Here is a 17977-nt window from a genome sequence, read left to right as displayed (position 1 = left end):
GGTAAGACATGATTTATTTTGCTGTGAATATTGTAAGGTTTGTAAGGTTTGTTATTGGATTCATTATGAAGTTTGACTTCATTTTATTGCTTAAATGTTACTGCAAAAACATTATACAGGTCTATTTAATGTCCAATTTAGATTATGAAAGCTATTGATCTTGTTGTCATCTTGTTGCTCAGTGAACTGTATCTTTTTCCTCAGCAATAACTTGGATTTTTAAACCAGTTTTCCTGTTGCTAAAGTAGCTGCAGTTTGTTACAACATTATGTAAGTACCCAGCTGACTCGATACAAACACCTCTTAATAAGAACAATAAGCTTAGCAAGTTGTTTTCCACCTTGAAATGACCACTGTATGTCTCTGTAGTTTCTTTCCAAATGGTACACAGAAGGATTTGAGCAGCACCAGATACAGCTTCTTTCTTCATATTGCCTCATATATAGTGGAGACAGTCAGTGGATACATTCCTGCAGCCCACCCACTGACCCTCTAATGAAAGGACATCTCTGTCCGTGTACCTGTGGTGAGATCCACCAGCACACCGGTGTGTTTATTGCTGGTCAGAGCCACCAGGCTATCAAACAAGACTGCAGTTCTTCTTTTTCAGGCAGTGTAGTCTCTGGGGACAGGTGATTTGCACCTGGGTTAGAAATCGTGGTGGAGCAGCATCTGCCACGGACACTAAAACCTTACAAAGCCCTATATGGGTCACCTGAGGATGTATGAGGGATCTGTTGTGTTCTGCTGGTTGCGCAGGTTGCTTCAAACTACTTTATTTCCCCCAAAAAAGTTTGTCCTGGAATTGTGCGTGCCATATAGGCAGACTGAAAAGTTTAAAAGTGGGAAATCTTGCTACTGGCCAGCTCTCGGCATCAATAGCAGTTTCCATCCAAGTTGAAAATCTATTTTTTAATTAATAAGCATTTATTTGTTCAAGAATAAAACAAAACCATTACATCCAGACAGTTTGGGGAGCTCATAACTAATAATTCAAGCAAATTAATCGGTCAAATCTAGAAATGTATTAGGGAAATTAGTTTTCCCCCATTTTCCTGTGTTTGTACTTAATACAATATCCACCTCATGCAAGCAGATCTTTTTTTTTTTTCATGTGCATTCTGGAAATCTTATAAGTGTGTCTTGATTCCATTCCAACTTTTTTTCCAAATCCCACAAAATGTGCTATTGTCTCAACTGTGTTTTTCCTGGGCAATAACAGTGTCATTTTTCCCCTAGCATCTGAGATGATAAATGTCAAAGTAATGATTCACACAAAGATTTCTTTTTAGATATCTCAAAAATTGCATAAAAATATGTGGATGGATACCCATCTAAAGTTTAGAGACCTAAAGTTTAAAGTACATTTTAAGACTTTTTTTATTGTCTTAAGATTGTTTCCAGACCTACAGTCAGGATCAAAAGTTTATATGCACATTGCAGAATCTGCAAAATGTTAATTATTTGACCAAAATAAGAGGGATTATACAAAACGCATGTTATTTTTTATTTAGTGCTGACCTAAATAAGATCTTTCAAAAGATGTTTATATATAGTCCACAAGAGAAAATAATAATTGAATTCAAAAATTACCCAGTTGAAAAGTTTACAAACACTTGATTCTTAATACTGTGTTGTTACCTGAATGGTCCACAGCTGTTTTTTTTTTTTTTTATAGTGACAGTTGTTCATGAGTCCTTTGTTTGTCCTGAACAGTTAAACTGCCTGCTGTTCTTCAGAAAAATTCTTTAGGTCCCACAAATTCTTTGGTTTTTCAGCATTTTTGTGTATTTGAACCCTTTCCAACAATCACTGTTTGATTTTGATGTCCATCTTTTCACACTGAGGACAGCTGAGGGACTCATGTGCAACTGTTACAGAAGGTTCAAACGCTCACTGATGCTCCAGAAGAAAAAAATGTGTACATTTTTTCTTATTTTGCCTAAGTATCATATTTTTGTCATTTAGTACTGCCCTTAAGAAGCTACAAATGATACTTACATGTGTCGCAGAAGACAACATAAGTTAAATTTGCCCTGATCTTCAAATTCAAAAAAGTTTTCTCCCCCGGCTCTTAATGCATCGCGTTTCTTTCTGGAGCATCAGTGAGCGTTTGAACCTTCTGTAATAGTTGCATATAAGTATAAGTCCCTCAGTTGTCGTCAGTGTGAAAAGATGGATCTCAAATTCATACAGTCATTGTTGGAATGGGTTCAAATACACAAAAATGCTGAAAACCAAAGAATTTTTGAGACGTGAAGAAATTTTCCTGAAGAACAGCAGGCAGTTTAGCTGTTCAGGACAAACAAGGGACTCATGTAAAACTGTTACTAAATATAAAAAATCACAGCTGTGTTTTCAAGTGTATGTAAACTTTTGAACGGGTTGTTTATTTTCTCTTGTGGACTATTTGTAAACATCTTTTTATGTGAAATATCTTATTCAGGTCAGTACTAAATAAAAAAGAACATGCTTGTATGATCCCACTTATTTTGCTTCAATAATTAACATTTGGCTACATTTGATCAAATACTACTCTATTTTTATAGTGATCGTTGCCACTGTTGTCTGTATCCAGCTCTTTTTTTCCACTCTAAGGATCGGCTGACATTCTGTAGGGTTGACATGAACTGAAAACACAGCTGGCCCTTGGGACCCCCTATGGGGCTGAGGTGTTACCCGATCTTAGAGATCCTTGGCTGGAATAGAGCAAACCCGAGCCTTGGGAGACTCCTCGGTTCTCCGGGGAGCGAAGCATTCGAGACGAGGGCAAGAGCCATATGCTCTGCTGTAAACAACAGGGAGTCTGTGGCCCACACTGCAACACTTCCATGTTGTTTGTGTGCAACTACGACAATCGTAATTTAATCCCAAACCGCTTGTCCACTTATTGTTACGATAATTGCTAGTTGGAAGGATTTCGAAGATTTAACTCAAATCATTCCTGCTGGAACTTGTCACGTATTTAGCTAATTGACGTACTACGTTATAGATAGCTGAAAATGACGCCACGAGGGAACGCAATTGGCCTCGTGAAAAGAACGACATGTCTCGGCTTTCCATTTTTCTGCGTCGTGCCATAATTGTTTTCCTTTCATCAAGATAACAGTCAACACCGGCATGTCTGAGACTGGATAATTGCTCACCACAAGCCGAAGGGTAGACTTCATTCCGGTTAGTCTGTTTACACCATTCCGACTTTACTGGCCGCCGTCCAAAACCTCATTCTGTTGGCATGACCCACACCGATAAAGGATGAACCTGATTAGGCGGTTTACAGGTGAATGACATGTCTCTACCTTAAAGACACAAGGGCTCAGAGCCAGGACACCTTCAGAGGAAGTGTTTATGCTGCTGCTGTTGAGCTCTGGGCACTGAATGCTATCCAGTAATTGCTACTTTACTCCTAACCGATGAGTTGCTGTCGTCACAGCCGCCGCGGGATGTTGTGGGTACGGCTGCTATTGTGTTTGAGGTTTGGATGGGTGCAGACACCTGGTCCTTTCTTGACACGCAAAGCCCCCATGCCCCATTATAAACTCCCCATATCCCTATGACTCTGATTGCTTTGTAGCATTTTTGATCTGTTGAAGGTCCTACCATGGAGGAAAATATGGCTGGCGGAAAAGAGGGGGAGAATCAATAATTCATCCTGCTTAGCCCTCTTGATGCCACATTAATTCACAAACTACAGTACATGATGCTGCTTTCCATTAAAGTGCAGTACGTTGTGGACAGCAGAAGCACTTGTGCTTTCATGACTACACACCCTTCCATTTTGTGTTTTAAAAGTGTCAAGTCATGGCTGGGAATGTAGCTGACTTTGTCTTTTTGTTAAGGATGGAGGAAAGTGAACTGGCAGTAAGTTTTCCATGATGACAGAGTTGTGTGCCAGTCAGAAATAGATTAAGAATTCCTTTGGAATTCCATTATGAAATCAGTTGTAATTTTAACCCAAATTCTGTTTTTTTTTTTTTCTTTCAGTTTTAATTTCTCTGGATTCAGGGTTTTTTTTATGGTAAAAAAAAACAACAAAACTATTCTGGTAAATATAACTTTAAAATAATGCTTTGATAATAATTTTTATTTTATGTTTTAATTTTTAACTAATGGTTTAACTACAAAAAAATTAAAAAGCACATGTTTAAATAATTGAAATAATAAACCGTACACAATTTAACAGCAAATTTAAAAAGCCCCTATGAAATATGATAGTTTTTTTTCTCCAAATTAAATTTTATTTTTAAACAAATTCTGTTTTCCATTAATTTTCTGGATTAAAATTTAATGGTTCATTAATTTTCTCTAATTAATTTTAGAAATACTGTGTTGTGTATTTACATTTTTCTGAAAAAAAAAAAAATTCTGATAAATCATTTTTCTGGTAAATACTCCTTTAAAAAGGTTTAATGATCATTTTATTTTCTGTTTTCATTTTCTAGATTCTGTTTTAATGGTTAAATTAAAAAAAAATATTAAGCATGTATATAAGCATGTTTCGTTTTCTCAAAAAATTTTATTGACCAAATTCTGTTTTCCATAATTTTTCTGAATTCCATTTGAATTAGGGATGCACCGATACCAATCGGTCGATAAAGCTTGCGCATTTTGTCAGTAAAGCCGGTTCTGTAATCAGCGGTAAATGCCATCAGGTGCGTGATTTCACGTTGAGCCGTATATACTACACACAGCCGTTGTTTACCGACGAGCTGCGCATAGCAATGTTCATTATCAGTGTGAATGTGCGCAGCTCGTCTGTAAACAACGGCTGTGTGTAGTATATACGGCTCAACGTGAAATCACGCACCTGATGGCATTTACCGCTGATTACAGAACCGGCTTTACTGACAAAACGCGCAAGTTATCGACCGATACATATCGTGCATCCCTAATTTGAATGGTTTCTTTATTTGATATCATCTAAAGCAGGGCTCCCCAAACTAAGGCCCGCGGGCCGAATGCGGCCCGCCCCCACATTTGGACTGGCCCTCTGCACAATGCCAGAGACATATTTTGAAAATGAAAAATAAAATTTTTAAATATATGTTTTACTTATATCATATCGGTAATAATAAAGGTTGGCTTTCAAACTAAAATTTCCCTTAGTTATTAACATAGCCTAATTATTTGTTAAATTCACCAACAGATTGGTACATTCAACATAATGTGTCATCGCAATCGAACAGGTGATGCGTGAGCCAGCTAGAAAATTCAGAGCGATGACAAAACGACTCGATAGCATTTGAGGTGAAACTAGCACTGCTTGTGGGACAGGTGCAAAAGCAAGACTTCACTCATCTCCCAGTTACCCAAAGTTTTTCAGCTGAGAAACCAGTGGCCCCATTCCCAGTTGAAAAGTCTGTGGAAGCGCTGAAAATGATGAAGGCAGAGTTTGATGTGTGATTCAAAAAACAGTGGATTCTTGAGTCGATTTTGCTTGACAAGCTTCTCAAGGCTGCGGTTCTCTCGGTTGGTTGTACATCTTTTTCTTCCGCACTTTTTCCTTCAACTCAACTTTCTGTTGACATGCTTGGATACAGCACACTGTGAACAGCCAGCTTCTTTGGCAATGAATGTTTGTGGCTTACCCTCCTTGTGATGGGTGGCAATGATTGTCTTCTTTACAACTGTCAGATCAGCAGTCTTCCCAATGAATGTGTAGCCTATAGTGAACCAAACTGAGAGACCATTTTGACGACTCAGGAAAACTTTGTGTTTTCAGTTGATAATCTGATTAGCATGCCACCATATTCTAATTTGTTGAGATAGTGAATTAGTTTTTTTTTGTTAATTGTGAGCCAAATCATCACAATTAAAAGTACCAAAGACTTAAACTACTTCAGTCTGTGTGCGTTACATTTATTTAATACACAAGTTTCACAATTTGAGTTAAATTACTGAAATAAATGAACTTTTCCATGACATTCTAATTTATTGAGTTGCACCTGTATATCTTTTGAAACAAAATGATAATTTGTCTGTGTGGTGCATAAAAAATAAACTATTCTACCATTAAAAGGTAGAATAAATACAGGTAAATTCATAATAAAATAATAATAATACTAGTAGTCAGACCGGCCCATGATATTTTGTTTTATAAACTGACCCGGCCCCCCATTAAAGAAAAGAAAATTATGTGGCGCTCTCAGAAAAAAGTTTGGGGACACCTGATCTAAAGCATCTCTAATTACAGAAATACTGTGTTGTGTATTTAAATAAATAATTTAAAAAAAAGATTTGAAAAAGATTTTTTCGTAAATATTCCTTAAAAAATAAATTTTAATAATAATAATAATTTACAATTAAATTTTTTTAATATAATAATGTGTTAATTAAAATATAATTCATATTTTAATAATTATTTTCTGTTTTAATTTTTCTAGACGGTTTTAATGGTTAAATAAAAAAAGTCAAAAAGCATGTCTAATTAATTGTCTAATAAAAGTTTAACAAATAAATGCATTTTTAAGGCTTGAAATATTGTTGTTGTTTCTCAGTTTTTTTTAAACCAAATTCTGTGTTTGGTTTTTATTATAAAACATATTTTTAAATAATTTATTAAGTTTAACATGTTTAATGACATTTTTAAGGCCCTAAGAAATTTTTTTTTCTGTCTCTCTCAAATTCAGTTTTTTTTTTTTTTTTTTTTTTACCAAATCGCATGTTTTTTTCTGGATTCCATTCCATCTCTAATTAGAATTCAGAATCTCTAATTCAGAAATACTGTGTTGCATATTTACATTTTTCTAAAATAATAAAAAAAATCTGATAATTATTTTTTCTGGTAAATATTCTTTAAAAAAATGATGTCTTAATAATTATATTATTAGTAGTAGTGCTATAATTACACCAAGGGCTATCATTACATTTTCAACTTAAAAACTTGTGACTCAAACAAAATCCAGAGTTTCTCTCTTAATATTTTGACTGTGGTTTCATAAGCAGTCAACTTGTGAATATGATGCTTTTCAATGTTTTCACCTCTGAATTCCCTTGAATAGCAATTCAGTGAATTCCTATTTATCTCATTAAAATTCCATTTCAGCGTATTGTTAGGTGTGGCCACTTCATTTGTAAGTGTTGCAACCTTGAGTTTTTGAAGGATATTCAATGGCATTGTTTGAGACACAAGTATGTGTTTGCTGTGAACACTTATGGACTAAAGGAACTATCTGACATGCAACACCCTCACAGGTGTTTCCTTCAATTTGGCTTTCTCAGAGTGTGTGTTACTCCATTTAATATGCTTGCGTGCTTCCTTCCAGCTGATAAAATCTACACTAGGCCCTTGTGCCAACCAGATTATACGTATTCCATCACTCACTTCTATAAAATATCAAATGTCGATCATAATCTATGTATAATATGTGGCTATCGAGGACCTTTTGGCCAAAAGACTGACAGGTAACACTCTAGGTTATCTGTGCAGGATCTCACTAAGGTTTAGGATGGGGTAACTATCACAGGAAGCAGCATGCTGGATCATGCATCTGTCTTTTATATGCTGGTGTTGGTTTAAGTGTAGACATAGAAAAGGAAATGTACATAAATGGCACGTTATGTACACAGGTGGGGATAGACGGACAAAGAAAAAGAAGGGTTTAGAAAAGAGTGGCTGGATGGAGGTGTGCGGTTTTTATTTGAAAGCCAGATTAAACCTTCTGGAACATTCATGTGATTGTCTTATTAGATTATAACGGCATGCTTAAAAACGAGTCAAAAACAAGTTTAAATTCATATCCTACTAGCGAACATCAATAGCAACGAGTGCCGTGGCATCATAACAAAAGACAACTGATGAAGATGCGAAACGACCAGCTGTGCTCGCGTGTGTGCGTCTGTGTGTTTTGATTGCTTTTGGACCCCCCGTGGAAACACTTAAATGTGGTCAGACACACTGACTGACGTCCATCAATAATTCAGAGAGCAGGAACATTTCGGTTGTGTGTGCGCCCGGCGATGGGACAATTGACTCGTGTCCCCGCAGGAAGTCTCTCTCGCGCAGACGAATGGATGAGTCTAATTTGCCGTCTGATGAGACTCTAGTCATTCTTAAAGGCCGGAGGCTCAGCAAAGCCCTAATGAGTGGATCGAGCGGACTGTGTGTGCTTCACATTCGGCTGTGTGTTTAATGGTAAAAACATTCATAGGTATTAGACAGTCTATCGAGCACATTATCGGCCGCTGATGCATTTCCGTCTGTGCGTGTGTGATAGGTAAGGAAGCCATGCAGTTCCATTAGTTCATCGTCCATTATTGTTTTTTTTTGTTTTTTTTCCACTGGTTCTCATTCTCATTAATGGTAATCACACTATCAGCATTAGGATGTGATTGAATTTTACACTTTTTGAAGAAAATGTGAGAGGCCTTTACCATTGCAAAATAGGTTGCCATCGTGATCGGGGGTGATTCTTAATAGTTGCTAAGGTCAAATGACATATTGATACCATAGAAGTTATTAGCTGATATTAGAACATTTAAGTTTTATACTGTGCATGCATTCATGCATACATTCGTTCTTTCTTTCTTTCATGCATTTATTCATTCATTCTTGCATTCATTGATTTATGCATTCTTTCATTCATTTATTCATTCTTTCATTTCATTCTTTCTTTCGTGCATTCTTTCTTTCTTTCTTTATTTCTTTATTTCTTTCGTTCATTTATGCATTCATTCTTTCATTCATTCCATTCTTTCTTCCATTTATGCATTCATTCTTTCATTCATTCCATTCTTTCTTCCATGCATCTATTCTTTCATGCATTATTCTTTTCTTTCTTTCTTTCTTTCTTTCTTTCTTTCTTTCTTTCTTTCTTTCATGCATTCCTTCATTCATGCATTCATTCTTTCATTCATTCCATTCTTTCTTTCATGCATTCTTTTATTCTTGCATGCATTCTTTCATGCATTCGTTCATTCATGCATTTATTCATTTATGCATTCATGAATGAATGTTTATGCATTCATTCATGCATTCATTCATTAATTCTTTCATGTATTCATTCCTTAATGCATTCATGAATTTCATTTATGCATTCATTCTTTCATGCATCTATTCTTTCATGCATTCGTTCATTCTTTCATGCATTCGTTCATTCATGCATTTATTCATTTATGCGTTCATGAATGTTTATTTATGCATTCATTCATGAATTCATTCATGCATGCATTCATTCATTAATTTATTCATGAATTCATTCATTAATGCATTTATGAATTTCATTTATGCATTCATTCATCCATTCCATTCTTTCATGCATTCATTCATGCATTCATTCTTTCATGCATTCGTTCATTCATGCATTTTTTCATTTATGCATTTATGAATGTTCATCCATGCATTCATTCATTCATTCATTAATGCATTCATTAATTCATGAATTTGTTCATTTAGGCATTTATTCATTCTTTCATTCATGGATTCTTTTATTCTTGCATGCATTCATTATTTCATTCTAGCATTCATTCATTAATTTCATTTATTCTATTCTTTCTTTCGTGCATCCATTCTTTCATGCATTCGTTCATTCATGCATTTATTCATTCATGCATTCATGAATTAGTTCATTTATGCATGCGTGCGTTCATTCATTCATTCATTTTAATTTATGCATCCATTCATTCGTGCATTCATTCATTCATTCATTTACAAAAGTGACAGTAAAGACATTTATAATGTTACAAATTTCTATTTCAAATAAATGTTGTTCTTTTAAACTTTCTACTCATCAAAGAATACTGAAAAAATATATATACCACAGTTTAAATAAATATTAAGCAATGCAACTGTTTGGCATCACAGGAATAAATTACTTACAATTACATATTTTTAAATATGTTTAAATAATATTTGTAACAATATTTACAGCTTCTGCTATGTTTTTGATTAAGAAAATGCAGCCTTGGTGAGCATAAAACTCTAATTTCATAAACATTTAACCAATCACAAACTTTTGAACGGTTGTTTATCTGTATTGGTCAATATTGGATATTTAATTGTGAAGAAAAAACCTCCTTAAAATATGTTCAGAATAAGGTGAAAAAAAATTAATCATATTTGCACAAATTCCTGTTTTTTTTTCTTTGTTCTGATTAGATTATAGGGTTTTTAAAAAAGGCTAACCATATTAGCTATAGCTAAGGAAACTCCAAAAAGCAAAAGAAATAGTGGTTGTGAACTATCATTCATCTCTGCCCTTTGTGTTCACTCTCATATGACTCTCTCATTCCCTGCATTTTAATGCAGAACATCCCCCAATGGTTTGTAGGATAGAAACAAAGGCAGTGTACAGTTTCTCCAGTGTGATTTTGAGGTGATGCATTTTACTGCAGTAATTTTCTGTTTCCTTTCGTTTTCTTAGATGGTTGAGAGTGTGAATGCCTCTCACAGTTTTAAGGTCATTGCGTTAGTGTAATAAATTTATTCATATATTCTTGTGCCCACAGGGCTGGTCACCCCCCTTTAATAAGCTACCGACATCAGACTTCTGGGATTGCCAGACGAGAAGTTTCACTGCTGCAAATGGGGTCCAAAAACCTGTATGTGCGTATGTGTGATTGGGTATGTCTGGATGTGTGTGTGTGTGTGTGTGTGTGTGTGTTTCTCCAAATGCTTCCCATCTTGGGACCATGGCATGGTTGTGTGCCATCAAAATGCCATTTCAGGACAGAATGAAGTCGATATATTACCTCCAGCTATTTAACATCTGCATCTCCCACCTGGCCTTTATTGACCGAATCACCTAAAGCAATAAGGGGACAGTTGCTGATGTTTACAGCCCAGGTGAGATTGTGTATTCAGTCATGTGTAGGTGTGTGAATATTACAGAAATGACATGTCATCGCTCAACCAAAACCAGTTCAGGCATGCATCATTACATACCTGCCATAACTATAGCACACAGCCAAAGTCACTTTAGATATGCATAAACATTTATGATAAGAGTCCATGCTGGCAGGCTTCTATTCATGCAAAAAATTGGACATTTTTGAATCTTCCCAGCATAAATACCCCAGCCCAGCTAGATTTTAATAATTTTAAGATACAAAAAGATCGGAACGGAAATGTATAGAATTTATTAACTGACAGAATTCCATTTTTGATCTGGCTGATGTAAGCAGTTCTGGTGGTTGGTATAGTATTGGGATTTAGAGGTGGAGGAACCCACACAGTGGACTTACAGAATATTTATATATTTTTCAATGTTAATGTCATTATTTTTAATGAAAATGTACTAAAAAAATCACCTAGGTCCACCTAGTTTTCTATTTGATTATATTACATTCTGAAGTGTCACAGATTGGTCAGTAGCAAAGACAGCAAGTTCAGCCCAAAATGAAAATTCTGTCATTAGTTACTCACCCTCATGATGTTCCAAACCCGTAAGGCCTTTGTTCATCTTCAGAAAACAAATTAAGATATTTTTGAGGAAATCCGAGTGCTTTCTGACCCTGCATAGACAGCAACGTAACTACCACGTTCAAGGCCTAGAAAGGTAGTAAGGACATTGTTAAAATAGTCCAACCTTACTTTTATGAAGCTACAAGACTATTTTTGTGCAAGTAAAAAAAAAAAAAAACTTTATTCAACAATTTCTTCTTTTCCATGTCAGTATTTGATGCACGTTTCACAAGAGTACTATGACGCATCGTGGGCCTTGAACATACTAGTGGCGTTGATGTCTATACAGGGTCAGAAAGCTCTCGGATTTCATCAAAAATACCTTAAATTGTGTTTTGAAGATGAACAAAGGTCTTACGGCTTTGGAACGACATGAGGGTGAGTAATTAATGACAGAATTTTCATTTTTGGGTAAACTATCCCTTAAACTTTTTGTCCATGCTACCGACCAATCTGTGACACTTCAAAATATGTAATGATCTGAAAAGTTATTTACCACTTTACAAGCCTTGAAAAAAAGTGAGACTTCGGTGAGTGCTTTTAAAGGAGAGTTCAGTTCCAGAATGACAATTTCCTGATAATTTACTCACCCCCATGTCATCAAAGATGTTTACGGCTTTCTTTCTTTAGTCTCAAAGAAATTAAGTTTTTTGAGGAAAACATTCCAGGAGTTTTCTCCACATAGTGGATTTCAATGGGAATTAATGGGTTGAAGCAATGGGTTCAAAGCACTCTACATGATCCCAGCCAAAGAATAAGGGTCTTGTCTAGCAAAACAATGTCATTTTCTAAAAAAATAAATAAAAATGTATATACTTTTTAACCACAAATGCTCATCTTGCACTAGCTCTGCGATGTGCGACTTCACGCATTATGTAATGACTATGGAAAGGTCGTCTGTGTATTTCGGTTCAAAAGGAAGAGTAGGGTGAAAAACATTTTACATTTTACAATTTACATTTTCTCCTTCTTCAAAATGATCTGACATTGTTGTTTTACCTTTTTTGTAAAGGCCTTTTGCACGTGTGTGATTATGTAATGTGTGAGATCGAGCTAGTGCAAGACAAGCATTTATGGTTAAAAAGTATGAAAAGTTGAACTTTTCTTAGAAAATGACTGATCATTTCTCTAGATAAGTCCCTTATTCCTCGGCTGGGATCATGTAGAGCCCCTTTGAAGCTGCATTGAAACCTAAATTTGGATCTTTAACCCATTGGCCACCATTGAAGTCCACTATATGGAGAAAAATCCTGGAATGTTTTCCTCAAAAACTGAATTTCTTTTTGACCGAAGAAAGAAAAACATGAACATCTTTTAAATAAATTATCAGAAAATTTTCATTCTGCGAGTGAACTTCTCCTTTAAATTGTTAATGAGACTTGCGAGATGGCAAGAGAAAGCCCTGATGGGTGATTTGTAGAAGAGTGTGGAGAGGATCTGGGTGGCCTCGTCCCTCATGTTGTGTGTCTCACTGAGGGATTAGTCTCTCCAGGAACCATGTGGTGTGTGTGTATGCGCACCGACAGCTGGAATCATACTGCAAACTACGATCAGACACTAACGCAGGGAGTTAGTAAACACTATGCATCATTTAGCATCAGTTAAAGGCTGCTTAGTTCCTGTTAGTGACTGTGTTTACATACACAGATTTAATATGCACCACACAAAGTATCAGACCAAGCCTGTGCTCCTCGTAAAGTCAGCATGAAACACAAGTCGCAATCATCTTTTGGATTGTATTGATGTGCACAGACAATACTGCAATATTCCATAAAGAAGTCTACAGTCGTGGCCAAAAGTTTTGAGAATGACACAAATATTAGTTTTCACAAAGTTTGCTGCTCAACTGCTTTTAGATCTTTGTTTCAGTTGTTTTTGTGATGTACTGAAATATAATTACAAGCACTTCATACGTTTCAAAGGCTTTTATCGACAATTACATGACGTTTATGCAAAGAGTCAGTATTTGCAGTATTGGCCCTTCTTTTTCAGGACCTCTGCAATTCGACTGGGCATGCTCTCAATCAACTTCTGGGCCAAATCCTGACTGATAGCAACCCATTCTTTCATAATCACTTCTTGGAGTTTGTCAGAATTAGTGGGTTTTTGTTTGTCCACCCGCCTCTTGAGGATTGACCACGAGTTTTAAGATCTGGGGAGTTTCCAGGCCATGGGCCCAAAATTTCAACGTTTTGGTCCCCGAGCCACTTAGTTATCACTTTTGCCTTATGGCACGGTGCGCCATCGTACTGGAAAATGCATTGTTCTTCACCAAACTGTTGTTGGGTTGTTGGAAGAAGTTGCTGTTGGAGGGTGTTTTGGTACCATTCTTTATTCATGGCTGTGTTTTTGGGCAAAATTGTGAGTGAGCCCACTCCCTTGGATGAGAAGCAACCCCACACATGAATGGTCTCAGGATGCTTTACTGTTGGCATGACACAGGACTGATGGTAGCGCTCACCTTTTCTTCTCCGGACAAGCCTTTTTCCAGATGCCCCAAACAATCGGAAAGAGGCTTCATCGGAGAATATGACTTTGCCCCAGTCCTCAGCAGTCCATTCGCCATACTTTTTGCAGAAGATCAATCTGTCCCTGATGTTTTTTTTGGAGAGAAGTGGCTTCTTTGCTGCCCTTCTTGACACCAGGCCATCTTCCAAAAGTCTTGGCCTCACTGTGCGTGCAGATGCGCTCACACCTGCCTGCTGCCATTCCTGAGCAAGCTCTGCACTGGTGGCACTGCGATCCCGCAGCTGAAACCTCTTTAGGAGACAATCCTGGCGCTTGCTGGACTTTCTTGGACGCCCTGAAGCCTTCTTAACAATGCAGTGGAAAGTTTTTTACGGGATTAAGTTAATTTTCATGGCAAAGAAGGACTATGCAATTCAACTGATAACTCTTCATAACATTCTGGAGTATATGAAAATTGCTATTATAAAAACTTAAGCAGCAACTTTTCCAATTTCCAATATTTATGTAATTCTCAAAACTTTTGGCTACAACTGTACATTTGAACAGATCTGTGGCTAGTGTGTAGGGGATTCCCACTTAATTTTTTTCCCTTCCAGTAGCATTTCTTACGTGAAGTGTGTAAAATTGCTTGCTTAGTATTTTATGGCTCACTTTCACATCATAACCCAAGGCGGTTTTCTTAAACAGGTGAAGTTGTGAGGCTGTGACAGTAGATGCACTAAAACGAGACTCATAAAGCACATCATGGGTGTAGACCTGACATGCTTTTACACCTACCATTTTAAATAAGAAAACAGAGGCTTAAATGGGTCTCGTCTCTCAAAAGAGGAGGCCAAAGAGGGAGGTGAAAGCTGTTGGGTTTTCTTCTGTGTTGCAGAGTGCCATATAAACCTGCATAAAATGTGGCCTATAAAACCAGCCATAAGAAAAAATGCTTGACCATGCATACTTAACTCTGTCGGTAGGGTTCAGCGAAATGGATTCACAGGCTTCAGGGCTTTGGGGAAACCGTACTTCCCAAAAACACCCTCGAAAACTTTACCCAGCTGGGTTTGAAGGAGATAAATCTGACTTTATAATCTTATTTTAGCCTAAAAGCCCTTATTATAAATTGCATATAAATGAAATATGACATATTTTGGGCTCTGCTCTAAAAACTTCCTACAGTGACTTTTCCAGTTGTTTGCAATTGAGGCATAAATAGTTATTTCTTTAAATGTAAGAGATTTACTCACAAAAAAGCAATTTCTTGTTTAAAGTTCAGCGTAACTTGAAAATATTTCTTGATTTTGCCATAACTCTAACTTTCATAACTTAAAGGTCTTAAATCCCCTTTTTAAATTCCTTGATATTTCCAGGATTTCCTGGCTACTCCCTAGGATTTGGATCAGAGCTATCCACTCAGATTTGCTCGATGGATGTGATTCTCTGTTTAAACCAAACGTCTGCTGCAATCATGTCTCGTTTTTTCCGATTACGTTGGTTTGCTCTGGAGTGGGTGGGCTAATGATCAACAGAACTGATGATGAGGAAGATGTGAGGAAGGTAGATGAGGGTTTGTGTTGTAATTAGAAAGACTCATTGTGAGTTATCGGGCTGATCTCTATTGCTCTGCGCCGTGATTCAGAGGTTTGAGGAGTGATATTACAATAGCGGCAAATTGCAGGCCTTGTCTTTTCTCCCACACAATCTTTTCTACTGAGATAACGGGAGAAACGTTAATGTTGCTCTGTGAATATTGGCATCACTCCAGACATTAATGTCAGATGATTAGCCCTGAAAACTTACTGGCCTATCTCTAAGAGTGCTGGAGCAGCTTGTTACTTTTAAAATTATTTTATTTTATTTAAAAAAAAAAATGAATTGGAATCAAAACTGTGAAAAATGTTAATTATTTTACCAAAATAAGAGGGATCATACAAAATGCATGTTATTTTTTATTTAGTACTGACCTGAATAAGATATTTCACATAAAATACATTTACATATAGTCCAAAAGAGAAAATAACAGTTGAATTTATAAAAATGACCACGTTCAAAAGTTTACATACGCTTGATTCTTAATACTGTGTTGTCACCTAAATGTTCCACAGCGGTTTTTCTTTTTCTTTTTTCTTTTTTAAGTGATAGTTGTCCCTTGTTTGTCCTGAACAGTTAAACTGGCTGCTGTTCCTCAGAAAAACCCTCAGGTCACACAAATTCTTTGATTTTTCATCATTTTTTGTATTTGAACCCTTTCCAACAATGATTTTGTGATTTTGAAATCCATCTTTTCACACCGAGGACAACTGAGGGACTCATATGCAACTATTAGAGAAGGTTCAAATGCTGATGCTTCAGAAGTAAAAACGATGCATTTGAGCCGGGGGTGAAAACTTTTGAACAGAATGAAGATGTGTACATTTTTTGTATTTTGCGTAAATAGCATTTTTTTTTTATTTAGTACTGGCCTTCAGAAGCTACAGAAGATACTTACATGTTTCCCAGAAGACAATTTACCCTGATCTTTAAATTCAAATTCAGTTTTTTTTTTACCCCCGGCTCTTAATGTATCGTGTTTCCTTTTGAAGCATCAGTGATTGTTTGAACCTTCTGTAATAGTTGCATATAAGTCCCTCAGTTGTCCTCAGTGTGAAAAGATGGATCTCAAAATCATACAGTCATTATTAGAAAGGGTTCAAATACACAAAAATGCTAAAAAAAAAAAAAAACAGGTCAGTACTAAATAAAAAATAATCCTTCCTGTTTTGGTAAAATAATTAACATTTTGCAGATTCTAAAAGGTAAACATCTGAGCTCAACTGTACATTTTCACTTGTAACGCATGTTTTTTGAGGAACAGGAATGTATAGAAAGTAAAAATTGTGATTTGGTTTTCCGAAAGACACTGAAAATGAGCTTTATGCGGGAAAAGCAGCTGGGCTTGATTTAGCGTTTCATATTAAAAGCAAAAATGAGCTGCACTTCTAAATCATAAAAATGATCTCTATGTAAGTGCTCAGTTGGAGCCATTTTCAGTATGATAAATGATGTATTTATGATTCGTCAAGAGAATGTGGGGAGAGGAGATTGCTCTGCTCTTGGGTTCAGGATAATTAACAAAGAGCATGTTCTGTCTTTCTGTGGAAAAAAAAAGAAAAAAGATTAAGACAAAGAAGATATATGACTGCTACAGGTGCGAACCCCTTCCAGTAAACCTGAAGAATCTACCCTTTCATCCGTAGGAAATTTACTGAGCAACCTAAACCTACCGTAGTGTTTTTTTCCTCTCATTTGATGAGCTGGAGAACAGGAAGCAGATGTCTTCATGACAGGAAAAAAAGCAGAACTGAATGTTTCTGGTTAGCATAGCAGATTGGTGCCACATAACCATTTGGCTGGATCTTGATGATCTGATATGTTGCTCTGATAGACTAACACACGCTAAAGCCGCTCAGAGGAAAAACACTTCTACGCCTGAGGGAACCAGAGACAGAAGCAGAACAAAACCATCCTCCAGTGGCGTTTCACAAACAAACGTGCACAGCGACTGGTACTGTAGTAGTTTTTATGGCTGGTGGAAAGCTTCCATGCAGTTTCTTCTCTACAGTCTTAATTAAGTAAACATAAAATATTTTTATATTCAGTAGTATGTTTTGGCTATATATATATATATATATATATATGTAGCAATAGCCAAAAATACATTGTATGGGTCAAAATTATATATCATTGGGATATTAAGTAAAAATCATGTTCCATGAAGATATTTTGTAAATTTCCTGCCGTAAATATATCAAAAGATATTTTTTGATTAGTAATATGCATTGCTAAGAACTTTATTTAATTTTCTCAATATTTAGATTTTTTTGTACCATAATTTTTTTTGCCCCCCTTTTTCCAGATTTTCAAATATTGTCCTAACAAACCATACATCAATGGAAAGCTTATTTATTCAGCTTTCAGATAATATATAAATCTCAATTTAAAAAATGTACCCTTGTAACTGGTTTTATGGTCCAGGGTCACATGAATCGGGTACAGTACATGCCAAATTTTCTCAAGGAAAAAATCTCTTAACTAATGCTGTAAAATATACATAAGAGTCAGTTGGTACTACATTACTAT

Source organism: Garra rufa, chromosome 22 (assembly GCF_049309525.1).
Source record: "Garra rufa chromosome 22, GarRuf1.0, whole genome shotgun sequence".
Classification (NCBI taxonomy): Eukaryota; Metazoa; Chordata; class Actinopteri; order Cypriniformes; family Cyprinidae; genus Garra; species Garra rufa.
This window is presented reverse-complemented; position numbering follows the sequence as displayed.